At 49.5% G+C, this 15359-nt stretch overlaps 1 protein-coding gene across 3 annotated transcripts in view; it reads right to left on the reverse strand.

Annotated features, from left to right (window-relative positions):
• The window catches only part of LOC125944019 (uncharacterized), a 140472-nt gene that overhangs the window by 112177 nt on the left and 12936 nt on the right, over positions 1 to 15359 (reverse strand). The gene's annotated exons all lie outside the window — the stretch shown is intronic.

Here is a 15359-nt window from a genome sequence, read left to right on the forward strand (position 1 = left end):
TGAATTGAATTGTTCATATTTCCCGATAGATGTAGCTACGTGGTGCGTCGCGTACGTGTAGCTAAAAGCGTTTCAGATGGCGTGCACGTAAGGTACGTAGACTGTTCACGTTTGCGTACGTGAAGTCTCCACGTACGTGTAACTAAAACTGTCTAATGTTGTTCTTGCTCGTCAATAGGAAATGGAGTAATTTGCAGGGATAATCTTTGCCTGTTAACACAGCCACATCTGATTAGCAGTCAACGTTTCTGTTTATTTAAAACCAGACAGAGCGGGGAAACCTGAGAGAACGATTTAAATTAGTGATAGCCGTGTGAAAAAAAGAGATCGCAAAGCCAAGGGAAGCGCACAGGAAATTGTTCTCTGCTGTTATTTAAACGTAGAATGAATAATTCCGGACAGGCCGCCACTGGAAACTGAACCTGGCAACGTTAAACACGCGCACCTTCTCGGGTGAGGCTAGCTTAAGAGGGCTTTTTGAGGAATTATCAGGAATAGCCTGGGATGTTATTGGCCTTAGCGCGGTAAGAAGAACTGGTGAGGCTCATACAGTGCTGACTAACGGCCACGTCCTCTGCCACAGAAGTCTTCCAGATAAGAAAGAATACGGGGTAGGATTTCTAATTCATAAAGGCATAGCGGGCAACATTGATGAACTCTACAGCATAAATGAGAGGGTAGCAGTCGTCGTATTCAAGCTAAGTAGGAGGTACTGAATGAAGGTAGTACAAGCCTACGCTCCACGCTCCAGTCACGATGATCAAGAAATTTACTAGTTTTATGAAGGTGCGGAATTAGCGATGAGAAATGTGTAAACTCAGTACACTGTAGTCTGGGGTGACTTCTATGCAGAAGTGGGGAAAAAGCAGGCTGGTGAACAAGCAATTGGCAACTACTGCATCGATTCTAGGAACACTGGAGGAGAGATGTTGGTAGAATTCGCGGAAAGGTATATACTCCGAAAAATGAATACCTTCTTCAGGAAGCGCAGTAACAGGAAGTGGATGAAATGCCCTAATGGAGAAACAACGAATGAAATAGATTTCATACTCTCTGCTGATCCCAGCATAGTGCAGAATGTAGGAGTGTTAGGTAGGGGAAAGTGCAGGTGACCATAGATTAGTGAGGTATAGGATTTCCCTCAATTTGAAGAGAGAAAGAAGAAAATTAGTCAAGAAGAAACAGGCCAACCTAGACACAGTAAGGGTAAAAGCAGACAAATTCAGACTGGTGCTCGCAAAGAAATATGCAGCTTTAGAACAGGAAGATGAAGACAACATATGAATGAAACCATAACTAGGCTGATCTCAGAAGCAGCACTTGAAGTGGGAGGTAAGGCACTAAGGCAACCAATAGGTCAGCTCTCCCAAGTAACAAAGGACCTAATAAAGAAACAACAAAACGTGAACATGTTAAACTCACGAGATCAGATAGAATTCGCTGAACCGTCAAAACTTATCAACAAGAAGAAAGTAAGGGATATTCGAAATTATAACGTGGCAAAGATTGAGGATGCAGTAAAATATGGCCGAAGCCTGAAATCAGTGAAAATACAACTTGGCATCGGACAAGGCTAGATGTATGCACTGAAAGATAAGCAGGGTAATATCAGCAATTGCGATGATATTGTCACGAGCTCTCAGAACGGATGGCAGAAACAGCGCGAATGACCACGGGGACTGTCGGTAGAGAAGGAAGATGACGTTCGGTGGTTGCTTTTGGACCGGCTTGCAACACGCCAATCGTTCCGATTTATCTGCCCTGCAGATTTAAATAAACGCTTCACGGCGTAACATTTGGTACCCATACGACCGACAACGGAATCGTCCGTACAAGACCTTCGGAGAAGCCGCCTGCCTTGCCGGACTTTTGCCATCGGCCACCATCATGCCTAGAGAGGAAGATGCTCCCAGTACTGCATCAGCAGGACCAGCTCCGATTCAACACTACCGAGAGCCACGCAAGTTCTCCGCAAAGGCAGGAGAGGATGTCGATGAGTGGCTCACCCAATATGAAAGGGTAAATCAGTACAATCATTGGAACGCCGCCTCCCAACTGAGGAACGTTGTTTTTTTTTTTTTGAGTGGCACAGCGATGGTGTGGTATGACAATCATGCAGACGCGCTAACTACCTGGGCCTGTTTCGTTGACGAGATTAAGAAGTGTTTGGGCGATTCGGATGCTGAGAAGAAACGAGCGGAATTAACGTTAGCTCAGAGGGCTCAGGTTCCCGGAGAGACTTGCACCACATTCATCGAGGAAATTCTAAAACTGTGTAAAACCGTAAACGCCCGAATGTCAGAAGAGGATAAGGTGGGACACCTTTTGAAGGGAATCGCGGAAGATGTGTACAACTTCCTCATTGGAAAGATAACTTGGAAACCGTAGCAGATGTGATATGGCACTGCCGTACCTTCCAAACACTGAAGACTCGTCGAATTGCCCCGAAATTTGGACGACTAGCTAATGCGACGACTGTAGCCAGTGTGGACACGAATCCTCCAACAGACTTATCGTCCACCATTCGGCAGATTTTCCGTGAGGAACTTCTTCGTCACGAAGAACAAGCACGGTATGTGGCCCCACGTTACAGCTCCTGCGCTTTCCGAAACGCGATTTGTGCAACCCCCTCGACTCATTGGCAGCACTCAGTAAACGCAGCGGACTTTGACAGCTATAGGGATGGTCCACCTTATGACCTGAACCAGCCGTCCTATACCGATTCTTTTGACCAAAGCCTTGATCAGCGCCCACGCAACTGTCGCTCACGACGACCAGCCACTGCCTATGACTCGCAAGGAGAGGATTTCGTTACTCTCAACGTACGGCCACGGCTGAACAGTGTCATCAGCATCCCGATGTTCGCCCTATGCCTGTGTGCTACAGCTGTGGCACACCAGGTCACATAGCTAGATACTGCACCCAACGTCGACCATCGAGTTATCGGCAATCGATGCCGTCTGCGTGGCACACTGGTCGTATCATGGACAACCAGCGGCCAGGGAACTCCGCTCTAGGAAGCCACTCACGAGAAGAAAGGCCACGTAACTACACCTTAGGAAGCAACTTTGGAGAGGGAAGACCTCGTAACCGTTCGCCTGCTTCTGACCGCAACCTGAGACCACCACCAGCATTCCGAGCGTATCGATCACCATCTCCCCGGTGGCGCATCCCGTCATCTTCTCCGCGGCACCGCTTCCCGTCACCCCCGCCGGAAAACTAGCCAGCGCGACCGATGGGGGTGAGGTCGCTGGAAAATCTGTGCTGCCGACTGAGATACCTCCAACTATTTTCATACTGAAGAATAAGGTTCATGTGTGTATTGACGGTGTGCCTACCATGACTTTAGTCGACACGGGTGCAAATGTTTCCGTCATGAGTGTGCTGTTTAAAAGTCTTCTGTGACGCAAGGCCATGTTTCGTTGGGACCAGACCGCAAGTTTTCGTGGAGTGGGTGGTGACTCATTATATCCGGTCGGAGTTTGTAATGTGGATGTGTCATTAGGTGGTCGACTTTTTAACACTGAGTTTATTGTCCTTCCTCGTTCCACTCACGATGTGAGTCTAGGGATCGACTTACAGTTGTGTGGTGCCAATGTTGACTGCCGCATATGGGATAACTCAGTGTGGGTGAAAGTGCTTTATCTGTGATCTTGGAAGACTCACCCAACCAAGAGAGTGTGTTTTGCGTGTCCGAGGGTACCGTTGTGCCCGCTTTATCCGCGATGGGTGTTTCAGTTGTTTGTTCTACTCGCAACCCGTTCGATGCTGCAGTGGACCCTGTACATGTGAACTGCCTAAAGAAAAACGTGTTGGTTCCTCATTGCATGGTAGCGGCACTGAATTGACGAACACGACTATGGGTGATGAATTGTTCTACTGAAGCGGCGGTGCTGCCTCAAGGCTTAAAGCTGGCCACATTTCAAGAAGGCTCGCCGATACCCATGGCAGTGCTTACAGAACTTCCGGACACAGCAGAAGCCAGTAACGTGCGCCCTGTGGACTGAAAATTCGTTTCCATGGTCGCTAAATCGCTCAGTGACCAGTAGCGTGATGCGTTGGTGGCGCTCCTTATGAAACACTCCTCAGTATTCGACTTCATGCAGCACGACGGCCCGACATCGATCCCTGTGTCTAGAACTCGCCACCGCATCAACACAGGATCTGCTCAACCGATTCGACAAAAACCCTATCGCGTGTCGCCCGCAGAGCGGAAGATAATCAGTGAGCAAGTCGAAGAAATACTAACCAAAGGAGTCATTCAATAGTCATCTAGCCCTTGGGCAGCACCAGTGATATTGGTGAAAAAGAAAGATGCATGGTACGTGGCGATTCTGTGTTGATTACCGACGCCTAAACAACGTTACCAAAAAAAAGACTTGTACCCGCTTCCGCGAATAGACGACGCGATCGATTGCCTTTATGCGGCCTCGTACTTCTCCTTCGTTGATCTGCGGTCAGGTTACTGGCAGATTCCTATGCACATTGAAGATAAGGAAAAAACTGCATTTGTAACGCCCGACGGATTGTTTGAATTTAACGTCATGTCTTTCGGGCTGTGCAACGTGCCCGCAACGTTCGAACGGTTCATGGACACTATGCTGCGTGGCTTGAAATGGGAAAATTGCATGCGCTACCTGGACGACGTTGTGATCTTCGGCCGAACATTTAGTGAGCATAACAAGCGTCTGGAGTTGGTGCTGAACTGTTTGGAGAAGGCTGGCCTGGTCCTCAATTCCAAGAAGTGTCAAGCGACAAGCTATTGTGCTGGGACATCAGGTCGATAAAGAAGGCATCCGACCAGATCCACAAAAGACTGTGGCTGTAGAGGCATTTAGGGAACCTCACAGTGTCAAGCAATTCCGGAGGTTTTTAGGCCTATGCTCCTACTTTCGCCGATTCATTCCCAGATTTGCTGACCTGGCTCATCCTCTCACGCGCCTTCTCCAGAAAGGCGTTCCTTTTGAGTGGACCACAGAGTGCGACTCATCGTTTCGTCAATTAAAGTTCCTCCTGACGTCACAGCCTATTCTTCGCCACTTCCATCCCTCAGCACCAACAGAGGTTCACACCGATGCGAGTGTTGTTGGCATCGGCGCTGTGCTTGTTCAGCGCATCGGTGAAAGCGAGCACGTGATCTCGTACGCTAGCCGCTCCTTGAGTCGCTCCGAGCGCAATTATACAGTTACCGAGCAAGAGTGCTTGGCGGTCATCTTCGCGGTGCAACGGTTTCGTTCATACCTTTACGGGCGCCCCTTCACAGTGGTCACGCATCATCATTCACTGTGCTGGCTTGTGAATCTGCGGGACCCTTCTGGTCGTCTTGCGCGCTAAGCTCTCCGCCTACAGGAGTACGATTTTGTTGTTTCCTACAAGAGCGGTCGACGACACGCTGATGCTGACTGTCTCTCTCGGAGGCCACTGCCGACGACTGAATGCGACGCTGACACCTTCGACCAATACATCGCTTTTGTATCTCCGGAATTTCCTGCTATGGGTGCCTTCATATACGAACTGCCGAAGGACAAGAGTTTGCAGCCACTCTTCGCGGCCGCACACGAGCCTTTAGAAGATAGCCGTTTTCGCCTACGTGACGGCATCCTGTACAAGAAGAGCTACTCGACCACTAGCGCGCGCTACCTTTTAGTTGTGCCCAAGAGTTTCCGCGTTCAAGTGCTATGTTCCATGCACGACGATCCCACTTCAGGTCATCTGGGATCCACACGAACACTCTACCGTGCTAACGTTTTTACTGGCCTAAGATGCGTCACGATTCCGAGCGGTACGTCGCCAGTTGCACCGAATGCCAGCGTTACAAACGACCTACAAACACACCGCATGGTCGACTTCAGCCAGTTCCGCCTTCCAGCGCCCCTTTTGAAAAAGTCGGCATAGATCTTCTGGGCCCCTTCCCGCGATCCTCCAATGGCAATCGTTGGGTTATTGTGTGTGTAGACCACCTCACCCATTATTGTGAGACGGCAGCGCTGACATCGGCAACAGCAATAGAAGTTTCTATTTTCTTGTTATATTCCGTTATTCTCCGACATGGGCCTCCTCGCATTATAATCAGCAATCGTGGGAGACAATTTACTGCAGACGTTGTCGAAGAGGCCCTTCGTCTGTGCTCATCTAGCTTCCGCCACTCGACGCCATACCATCCACAAACCAATGGTCTGGTCGAACGTACCAACCGAACCCTTGCCAACATGCTGTCGATGTATGTCGATTCCGCACACAAGAACTGGGACAGCATCCTAGCTTTTGTCACCTATGCCTTCAACACCGCGAGACACGAGACCACCGGTTACTCACCGTTCTTACTCCTTTATGCTCGTCCGCCTCGTTATATACTTGACACCATGTTTCCCTACTTCGCTCATGGCAATGACTCTATTACCAAGGTCCTCTGTCGAGCAGACGAAGCGCGACGCATTGCTCAGCTACGCACCTTGGCCTCGCAGGACCGGTCAAAGATCCGCTACGACGGTCGTCGCCTACATGTTTATTTCGATCCTGGTGACCCTGTGTGGCTCTGGACGCCTTTACGGAATCGTGGCTTGTGCCAGAAGTTCTTGGCCCACTATGTCGGGCCCTACGTTATACTTGAACGCCTCATCGAGGTCAACTATCGTATTGCACGCCTCATGAGCACTGGACGACACTCGGCCAAAACCGAAGTCACTCACGTTGCCCGCCTGAAGCCTTGCAATTCACGAACGACTGACTGACTTGCCCGGCGGGCTTCATCTGCCAACGGGGAAATGTCACGAGCTCTCATAACGGAGGGCAGAAACAGCGCGAATGACTGCGGGGACTATCGGTAGAGAAGGAAGACGACGTTCAGCTGGTTGCTTTTGGACCGGCTTGCAACACGCCAACCGTTCCAATTTATGTGCCCTGCAGATTTAAATAAACGCTTCACGGCGTAACAATATAGTAAAAGCAGCGGAATAAAGCTATACCGACCTTTACTGTATCCACAGCTGTCACGTTATCTTCTTTCGAAGTAGTGATGAACAGGATACAAAGGCTTTTTCCATAACTAGCGGTGAAGTCAGAAGGGCCTTGCACGTCATAACCCGAGAAAACGCGGCAGGAGAAGGCGGAATAACAGTAGATTTAATGAAAAATGGGGAAGACATCGTGCTTGAAAATCTTGCGGCCCTTTATACGCAATACCTCACGACTTCAAGTGCACCAGAGAACTGGAAAAATGCCAACATTATACTAATCCATGAGAAGGGAGACGGTAAAGAATTGTATAATTATAGGAGTATTAGCTTGCTTTCATTATTGTATAAAATATTCACCAAGATAATTTCGAACAGAACTAGCGCAACACTTTACTTCACTCAACCATGATAACAGGCTGGCTTCTGGAAGGAATATTCGAAGATGGATCATATCCATCTCATCAATCAGATAATCGAGAAATATGCGGAGTACAATCAACCTCTCCATATGGGGTTCATAGATTACGACAAGGAATGGGATTCAGTAGAGATGCCAGCAGTCATAGAGGCATTACGTAATCATGGAGTACAGGAGGCATACGTGAATATCTTGGCAGATGTCTACAAAGATTCCGTAGCTACACTGGTTCTCCAGAAGAAAAGTAGAAAGTTACCTATCATGAAAGGGGTCAGGCAAGGCGACACAATCTTTCGAATGCTATTCACCGCATGCTTAGAAGAAGTATTCAAGCTATTAGACTGGGAAGGCTAGGAGTGTCATGAGTAAGGGCCATGCGGAGGAAGAAAGACGATGATGACGTAGAGCACACGGCACGGCACGAGAGCTTGAGGCGCGTGACCCGAGTCGTGATCGAGAAATACTGTGCTCACTAAGGCCTATACCAAAGGATACGGTGTGTTCTTCGGCGGCTGCAGATGAGTCATAGAGGCGAAGTACGGGCCCTGAATATTGCACAAAACTGAGCTGCCTAAACGATGGCTCGCACTCTGCTGACCATTGAAAAGGCACGTCGTTATTAACTAGATATGTCAAGGGGTAAGCCAGGCCAGCAAACTTAAGTACGAAGAGGCGGAAGTACGGGCACAAGCAAAAGAAACTTCACAACTCTCGTAGTGACTGCGGTTGTTTGAAGCTGCTAGCTGCAGCGACTTTTCGAGGGTCAGGCCGAACCCCGTGCTTGTCGACAAGATGACCAGGAACCAGAGTCTAACGATTGGCGAAGTGACACTTCTTGGAATTCAAGGTTAGTGAAGCTCTCCCAAGAGATATAAGAACGATGTCAAGACGGCGATTGTGCTCGTGAAATGAACGGGAAAAATTACGTTATCAAGATAATACACAAATGTCCCACTTCAGTCGACCCAGAATAGTTTCCATGAAGCGCTCAAACGTGGTTGGGGCGATACACAAGCCAAACGGCATTACATTGAATTCAAACACACCGTCTGGTGTTATAAAGGCCGTATTTTTGTTGCCATCCGAATGCATGGGAATTATTTGTCAATAACTAGACCTTAGATCCACGGTGGAGACATACGAGGCATAATTCAAGCAATCAATTATGTCATCGATCCTGGGAAGCGGGTAGACATTTTTTTTGGTGATAGAGTTGAGACGTCGTTAATCTACACAGAATCTCCAAGAACCATCTTTCTTCCTTACAAGGATCACAGGTACAGCCCACGGGCTGCATGACTCCTGAAAGACCTTCCTCTTTAGCATTTCTTCCACCTATTGAGCACTGATTTCACGCTCTGCAGGTGAGACATGGTATGGTTTCTGCCGCATAGGATGAGCTGATCCCGTGTCAATCACGTGAGGAGGAAGTGACTCTGGCACATTAAATTGTTCCTCGCTCTGCGCAATATCAAAGACTACGGCATGCTTGGCCAAGACGTGGGCCAAGGCTCGGCATTTCTCTAACGGCAACGACTTGTTGACTATAATCAGAAACTTGGCCTCTGTAGGGTGAGTTACAGCAACGTGGTCTACTGTCTCGTCACTTAAGGCTGCCATGCAACAACTGCTCGCGTTTCATTCGAAGAGGGCGAGCCGCATTCCACTAGGTAGTACGACAGGCTCACTAGAACAATTCAGCCCCCATAATGAGGACTGCCCATCGGTAATAGAAAGGACGCAACGTGGCACGAGCACATTTCTGTTCGCACAGTTGAGGGTAACCGGCTCCACAAGGACATCAAACGTTCCATCGTCTACAGCAGGGGTATCAACGGGCACTCTCTTAATTGACTGGGGCCGCAAGAAAATATCGTGAGTCACAGCGAAGGTTGCTTAACAGCGCGGAGACGCTTCAGTAAAAGCAGATAACAGAAATTAACCAGCGCTGCAATCTACAGTGGCGCCGCACTCTCGTAGAAAATCGATACCCAAGATTACGTCGTGCGTGGAGCTAGTCAGAACAGCAAATTCTACCTCGAACTCTCGGTGACCTAAACCTACACTCACAACACACACCCGGGCAGGGTACAGTGACTCCCCACTCACTGCAGGAAATGTGGCACAGTTGTCCCAGCAAAACATCATTTTGTGTCCCCCCTCACCCTAGGCGTGAGTTAAAATTTAAAATCATAACCGAAACAGCTGTTCCAGTGTCTATTAAAGTCATCGTAGGAAGTCGGTCTATAAGGACTTGAACCTTGTTCTGGTGGAGGTATGCGTGTGTGTAGTGACAAATGTTCGGCGACCTCACGTCCATCGGCCGCACCATCTAGTTTCCCGGCGGTGGAGAAGTGACACGGCGACCACGAGATGGAGAACGGCACCGGCGTGTAGTTGGAGGCGTCAAGTTTCGTATGGAGGCGGGCGAGTCACCACGGGAGTGGTTGCCTATGCCAGCCGGCATGTGGTTGCCTATGCCAGCCGACAGCTTACCACTGTCGTTGAAAAGAAAAGTGTACACTCATTGCATTCTACCGGTGCTAACATATGGGGCAGAAACTTGGAGGTTAACAAAGAAGCTCGAGAACAAGTTTAGGACCACACAAAGAGCGATGGAACGAAAGATCTTAAGACTAACGTTAAGAGACGGGAAGAGAGCCGTGTGGATCAGAGAACAAACGGGGATAGCCGATATTCTAGTTGACATTAAGCGGAAGAAATGGAGCTGGGCAGGCCATGTAATGCGTAGGATGGATAACCGCTGGACCATTAGGGTTACAGAATGGATACCAAGAGAAGGGAAGCGCAGTCGAGGTCGGCAAAAAACCAGATGGGATGATGAAGTTAGGAAATTATCAGGCGCAAGTTGGAATACGCTAGCGCAAGACAGGGGTAATTGGAGATCGCAGGGAGAGGCCTTCGTGCTGCAGTGGACATAAAATATAGGCTGATGATGATGATGATGATGATGATGATGATGATGATGATGATGATAATGATGATGATGATGATGCCAGCCGTTGTTTAAGTAAACATGAGCGCAACTGCATGGTGACGGAGCAAGAATGCCTCGCGGTCGTCTTCGCCGTCCACAAGTTTCGCCCGTATATCCACGGACGCCGATCCTCAACTGTCACCGACTATCACTCCTTATGTTGGCGACCCATCCGGCCGTCTTGCTCGTTGCGCCATACGATTACAATAATATTGTTACGGAGTGTGTAGAAGGCGTTTATTACAGAGAGCCGTAGGGCAAGTGGGTGCCGATACTACACGTCGTCCTTCTCTTCCTCGCTGCTCTCCTAATGTTATTGTTGCTGCTGATGCTGCCGCTCCACTACCTTTGACGCACTGTAACATGGCTCCTCTCGCAGACGAAGCCCTCCGGGCGAGTAGTCAGTGGGGCCTTCATTGAATAAACGGCTTCAGGCGGGCTACATGCGTGATGTCGGTCTTGGATGACCGTCTCCCACTGGAAGTGAGGCGCGCAATTCTATAATTCACCTCGCTGAGACGCTCAAGCACAATAAACGGTCCAACATAGTCAGCGAGCAGTTTTTGACATAGACCGCGTTTACGCACGGGAGTCCATAGCCATACTAAGTCACCCGGTTCGTAAGTGACTTGCCGATGTCGACTATCGTATCGGGATTTGTACTGCTTTTGCGACGCTAGAGTACGTAATCGAGCGATGCGCCGAGCCTCCTCCGTTCTGCAGAGAGTTTCCGCGATACAAGCGTCGTCGTGACTGCCAAATGGGAATATAGTGTCCAAAGTGTACCTCGGCGGACGAGCGTAAAGCAGGAAAAACGGACTGTATCCAGTGGTCTCATGTTACGCGGTGTACTATGCGTATGTGACAAACAGCAATACTTCGTCCCAGTTCTTGTGGTTCGAGCTTACGTACATGGAAATCATGTTCACAAGTGTTATGTTCGTGCGCTCTGTCAGCCCATTAGTTTGCGGGTGATAAGGCGTTGAGTGTCGCAGGTTGGAGTCGCACAAACGTAGAAGTTCTTCAACAACATCAGCTGTGAACTGACGGCCACGGTCGCTAATGATCACTCGAGGGGGACCATGCCGAAGTATAATGCCATGCAGCATAAACTGTGAAACTTCGCCTGCAGTTGCAGAGGGTAGTGCTGCCGTCTGGCAGAACCGAGTCAGGTAGTCGGCACATACTATGATCCAGCGGTTGCCTGTGGAAGAACGTGGGAACGGTCCTATGAGATCGATGCCTACTTGCTCAAAGGGGGAACTGGGTGGCACCACAGGCTGTAAAAAACCGGCTGGAGCTGCAGTAGGTAGGTCTCTTGTGACTTTGACACTCGGCGCAAGTGGCTACGTATGTCTCCGTGGTCTTGCGCATTTGAGGCCAGTAAAAGCTTTCTTTGGCACGATGGAGTGTCCGCGTGGAACCTAAATGACCTGAAGTTGGATCATCGTGCACGACACGCAAAACAGAAGAGCGGAGGGCTTCTGGCACCACCAGAAGAAACCGTGCACCTATCGCGGAAAAATTCTTCTTATACAACAGTCCATCCCGAACACAAAAACTACATGATGTCGACTCTTTCGCTGCAGAGAAAAGTGGCTCTAAACTCGGGTCATCACGTTGCTCTCTTGCGAAGGTTGTGGCATCTGGGAAATCGCGGTGTACGGATGCGATGAGGTGGTCGAAACTGTCGGCGTCGCATTCTGTTGTACTAAGAGGCATCCGGGAAAGGCAATCGGCATCAGCATGTCGTCGGCCGCTCTTGTAGGATACAGTGAAGCTGTACTCTTGCAGACGCAGGGCCCATCGTGCAAGGCGTCCAGATGGATCGCGAAGATTCACGAGCCAGCACAAGGAATGATGGTCTGTGACGATCGTAAAGTGACGCCCATACAGGTACGACCGAAATCGCTGCACCGCAAAAATGACAGCAAGACATTCCTGCTCAGTCACCGTGTAGTTATGCTCGCGTTTGCTTAATGACCGACTTGCGTAGGCGATGACGTGTTCTTTGTCATCCACGCGCTGAATCAGAACAGCACCAAGACCTACACCACTCGCATCTGCGTGGACTTCCGTGGGCGCGGAAGGATTGAAGAGTCGGAGGATCGGTCGCGACGTCAGCAGAAACTTCAGCTGTCGAAAGGAAGCAGAACAATCAGGCGTCCACTCGAAAGCGGCGTTCTTGTGCAGGAGGCTGGTCAAGGGATAAGCGACGTCACCAAATCGAGGAATGAACCGCCGAAAATAGGAGCAGAGCCCTAAAAAGCTGCGAAGTTGTTTGACAGACTGAGGTGGTTCAAATGTTTCGATCAACAGCCTCTGTCTTCACAGGGTCAGGCCTGACGCCGTCTTTGTCTACAAGATGTCCCAACACCAAGGCTTGGCGCTCACCAAAATGACACTTTTTAGAGTTGAGCACAAGACAAGCCTTCTGTATGCAGGTGAGTACAATACCAAGACGCGTGTTGTGCTCGTGAAATGCGCGTCCAACAATAATAACATCGTCGAGGTAGCACATGCATATCTCCCACTTTAGACCTCGCAGAATAGTATCCATGAATCGTTCGAAGGTGGCGGGGGCGTTGCACAAGCCAAATGCATGACATTGAATTCAAAAAGGCCATCGGGTGTTGTCTTTTCTTATCCTCGGCATGCATCGGGATTTGCCAGTAGCCGGATCTCAAGTCTACAGAAGAAAAGTAAGAAGCCGGATGAAGGCAGTCTAAGGCATCATCTATATGCGGAAGTGGGTAGACATCTTTCTTGGTAACATTGTTTAGCCGCCGATAATCAACACAGAATCGCCAACTGCCGTCTTTCTTTTTAACGAGGATGACAGGTGCAGCCCAGGGACTCGCGGACTCCTGAATTATCCCCTTGTGCGGCATTTCCTGATCTTCCTCGCCAATTATCTTGCGCTCAGTCGGGGATACTCTGTACGGCTTCTGTCGTATAGGGTGCGCTGATCCGGTATTTATACGATGGCGTATTCGAGATGTCGGAATTTGGGACGCCATGTCAGTCTGCGAAAAGTCAAACACTTGCGAGTGCTTGGATAGAACATCAAATAACGTGTAGCGCTCACTCGTGCTGAGCGACTTGCTCACCATCTGAAGTAGCTTCGAGTCCAATGGGCAGGGATGGAGGGACTCGTCTGCAGCTCCGAGTACAGCCAGTAACGCCACTGTCTCTTCTTTGAAGAGACTGAGCTTCATGCCAGAAGGGAGAAGTATGGGCTGGGCCACATAGTTCATTGCCCATAATCCAGAGTGTCCTTCAACTACCGACACTAAACAATGCGGAACCAAAACGTTCTTCTTTACACAGGCCGAATGAAGCGGCTCCGTTGTGGCATCAAATGTGGCGGGGTTGGCGCCAGAGCAAATGACCGGAACGCATACAGCGCATAGTGGGGGAATGACGATGTCCTCCGAAACACAAAATGCACCTTCTTCACGCGGCGAGTTCTCCGTGAGTCCTGTTATAACCTCGCGTTGTACCGAAAGCTCCCCACTTCGACAGTCAACGGTTGCACCACACTCCTACAAGAAATCGATGCCTAAAATAACATCATGCGTGGATCGAGGAATAACGGCGAATTCAGTGGTAAATACTTTGCCACACAAACACACATCTGCAATACAAACACCGATCGGGCACAACGTCTCACCACTAACACTACGAAAGGTGGAAATGTTGTTCCATGAAAACATCACTTTTTGTCCCAGTAGGGCTTTAAAATTTAAGCTCATCAGGGAAATTGTTGCCCCAGTATCCACAAGAGCCATTGTAGGTATATCATCAACAAGTACGTGAACTTTGTTTTTCAACATGAAAACTGGCGGAGGAATGTCGGTTGGCAGCGAACGGTATCGAGCGACCTCACCCCCATCGGCCGCACTGCCTAGTATTCCGGTGGTGGAAATTTGAAGTGTGTCACAAGAGGGGCTGTCGTCATGCTGACACTGATTGTCTATCAAGGCTTTCCCTTCCCACAACCGAGTGTGACGCAGACAATTTCGAAGAACATCTAGCAGTTTTTGACCCTGTATTTCCCGACCTTACTACCTTTCCCTCGGAGCAACGCAGTGACAGCAGTCCGGCTCCTCTATTTCTCTCCGAAACTAATGGTCAACGCCGTTTCGTTGTAAAAGACGACATTCTTTACAAGCAGAATTATTCTGGCAAGGGCGCCCGTGTGCTTCTAGTCGTGCCGACAAGTTTGCGACGTGATGTGCTACAAGCAATGCACGATGACCCTACATCTGGAGATATGGGATTTTCCTGGACGTTTCAGCGCACACAAGAACGCTTCATCTGGCCGAAGATTCGCGAAAGTGTAGCAGCGTATGTTGCGAGCTGTGAACGGTGTCAACGCTACAAGAGTCCACTAGCGACCCTCCAGGACTTCTTCATCCCATCGCGGCCCCTGCTTCACCGTTTGAGGAAGTTGGTGTTGACCTGCTCGGCCCTTTGCCGCGATCAACGACAGCCAACCGGTGGATTATAGTATGAGTCGATCACCTCACACGCTATGCAGAAAGTACGGCGATTCGTGCAGCAATGGCCACTGAAGTTTCACACTTCATGCTGTCATTCGCCATATTGTCACGAAGTTAACATTCGAGCTCCTGGCAAAACGGTGTTCTTTTGGAAAAACGGTGTCCGCGTTCCAGTGGCCAGCGGTCACAGGTGCCAGTCTATCTCGCGTCAATATTACGCCATGGATCCCCTCGTGTTATTATCAGTGATCGTGGCCGCCAATTTGTTGCCGATGTGGTTGAAGAGCTCCCCCGTCTTTCTACGTCTCATTTTTGTCGCGCCAATCCGTACCACCCGCAGACAAGCGGTTTAACTGAACGGACCAACAGAAATCTCATCAACATGCTGGCGATGTATGTTGATTCCACTCAAAAAACATGGGACACTGTGTTGCCTTTCCTAACTTTCGCCTACAATACCTCAAAACACGAGACCGCCGGAT

This window comes from Dermacentor silvarum, chromosome 3 (genome assembly GCF_013339745.2).
Source record: "Dermacentor silvarum isolate Dsil-2018 chromosome 3, BIME_Dsil_1.4, whole genome shotgun sequence".
Lineage (NCBI taxonomy): Eukaryota > Metazoa > Arthropoda > Arachnida > Ixodida > Ixodidae > Dermacentor > Dermacentor silvarum.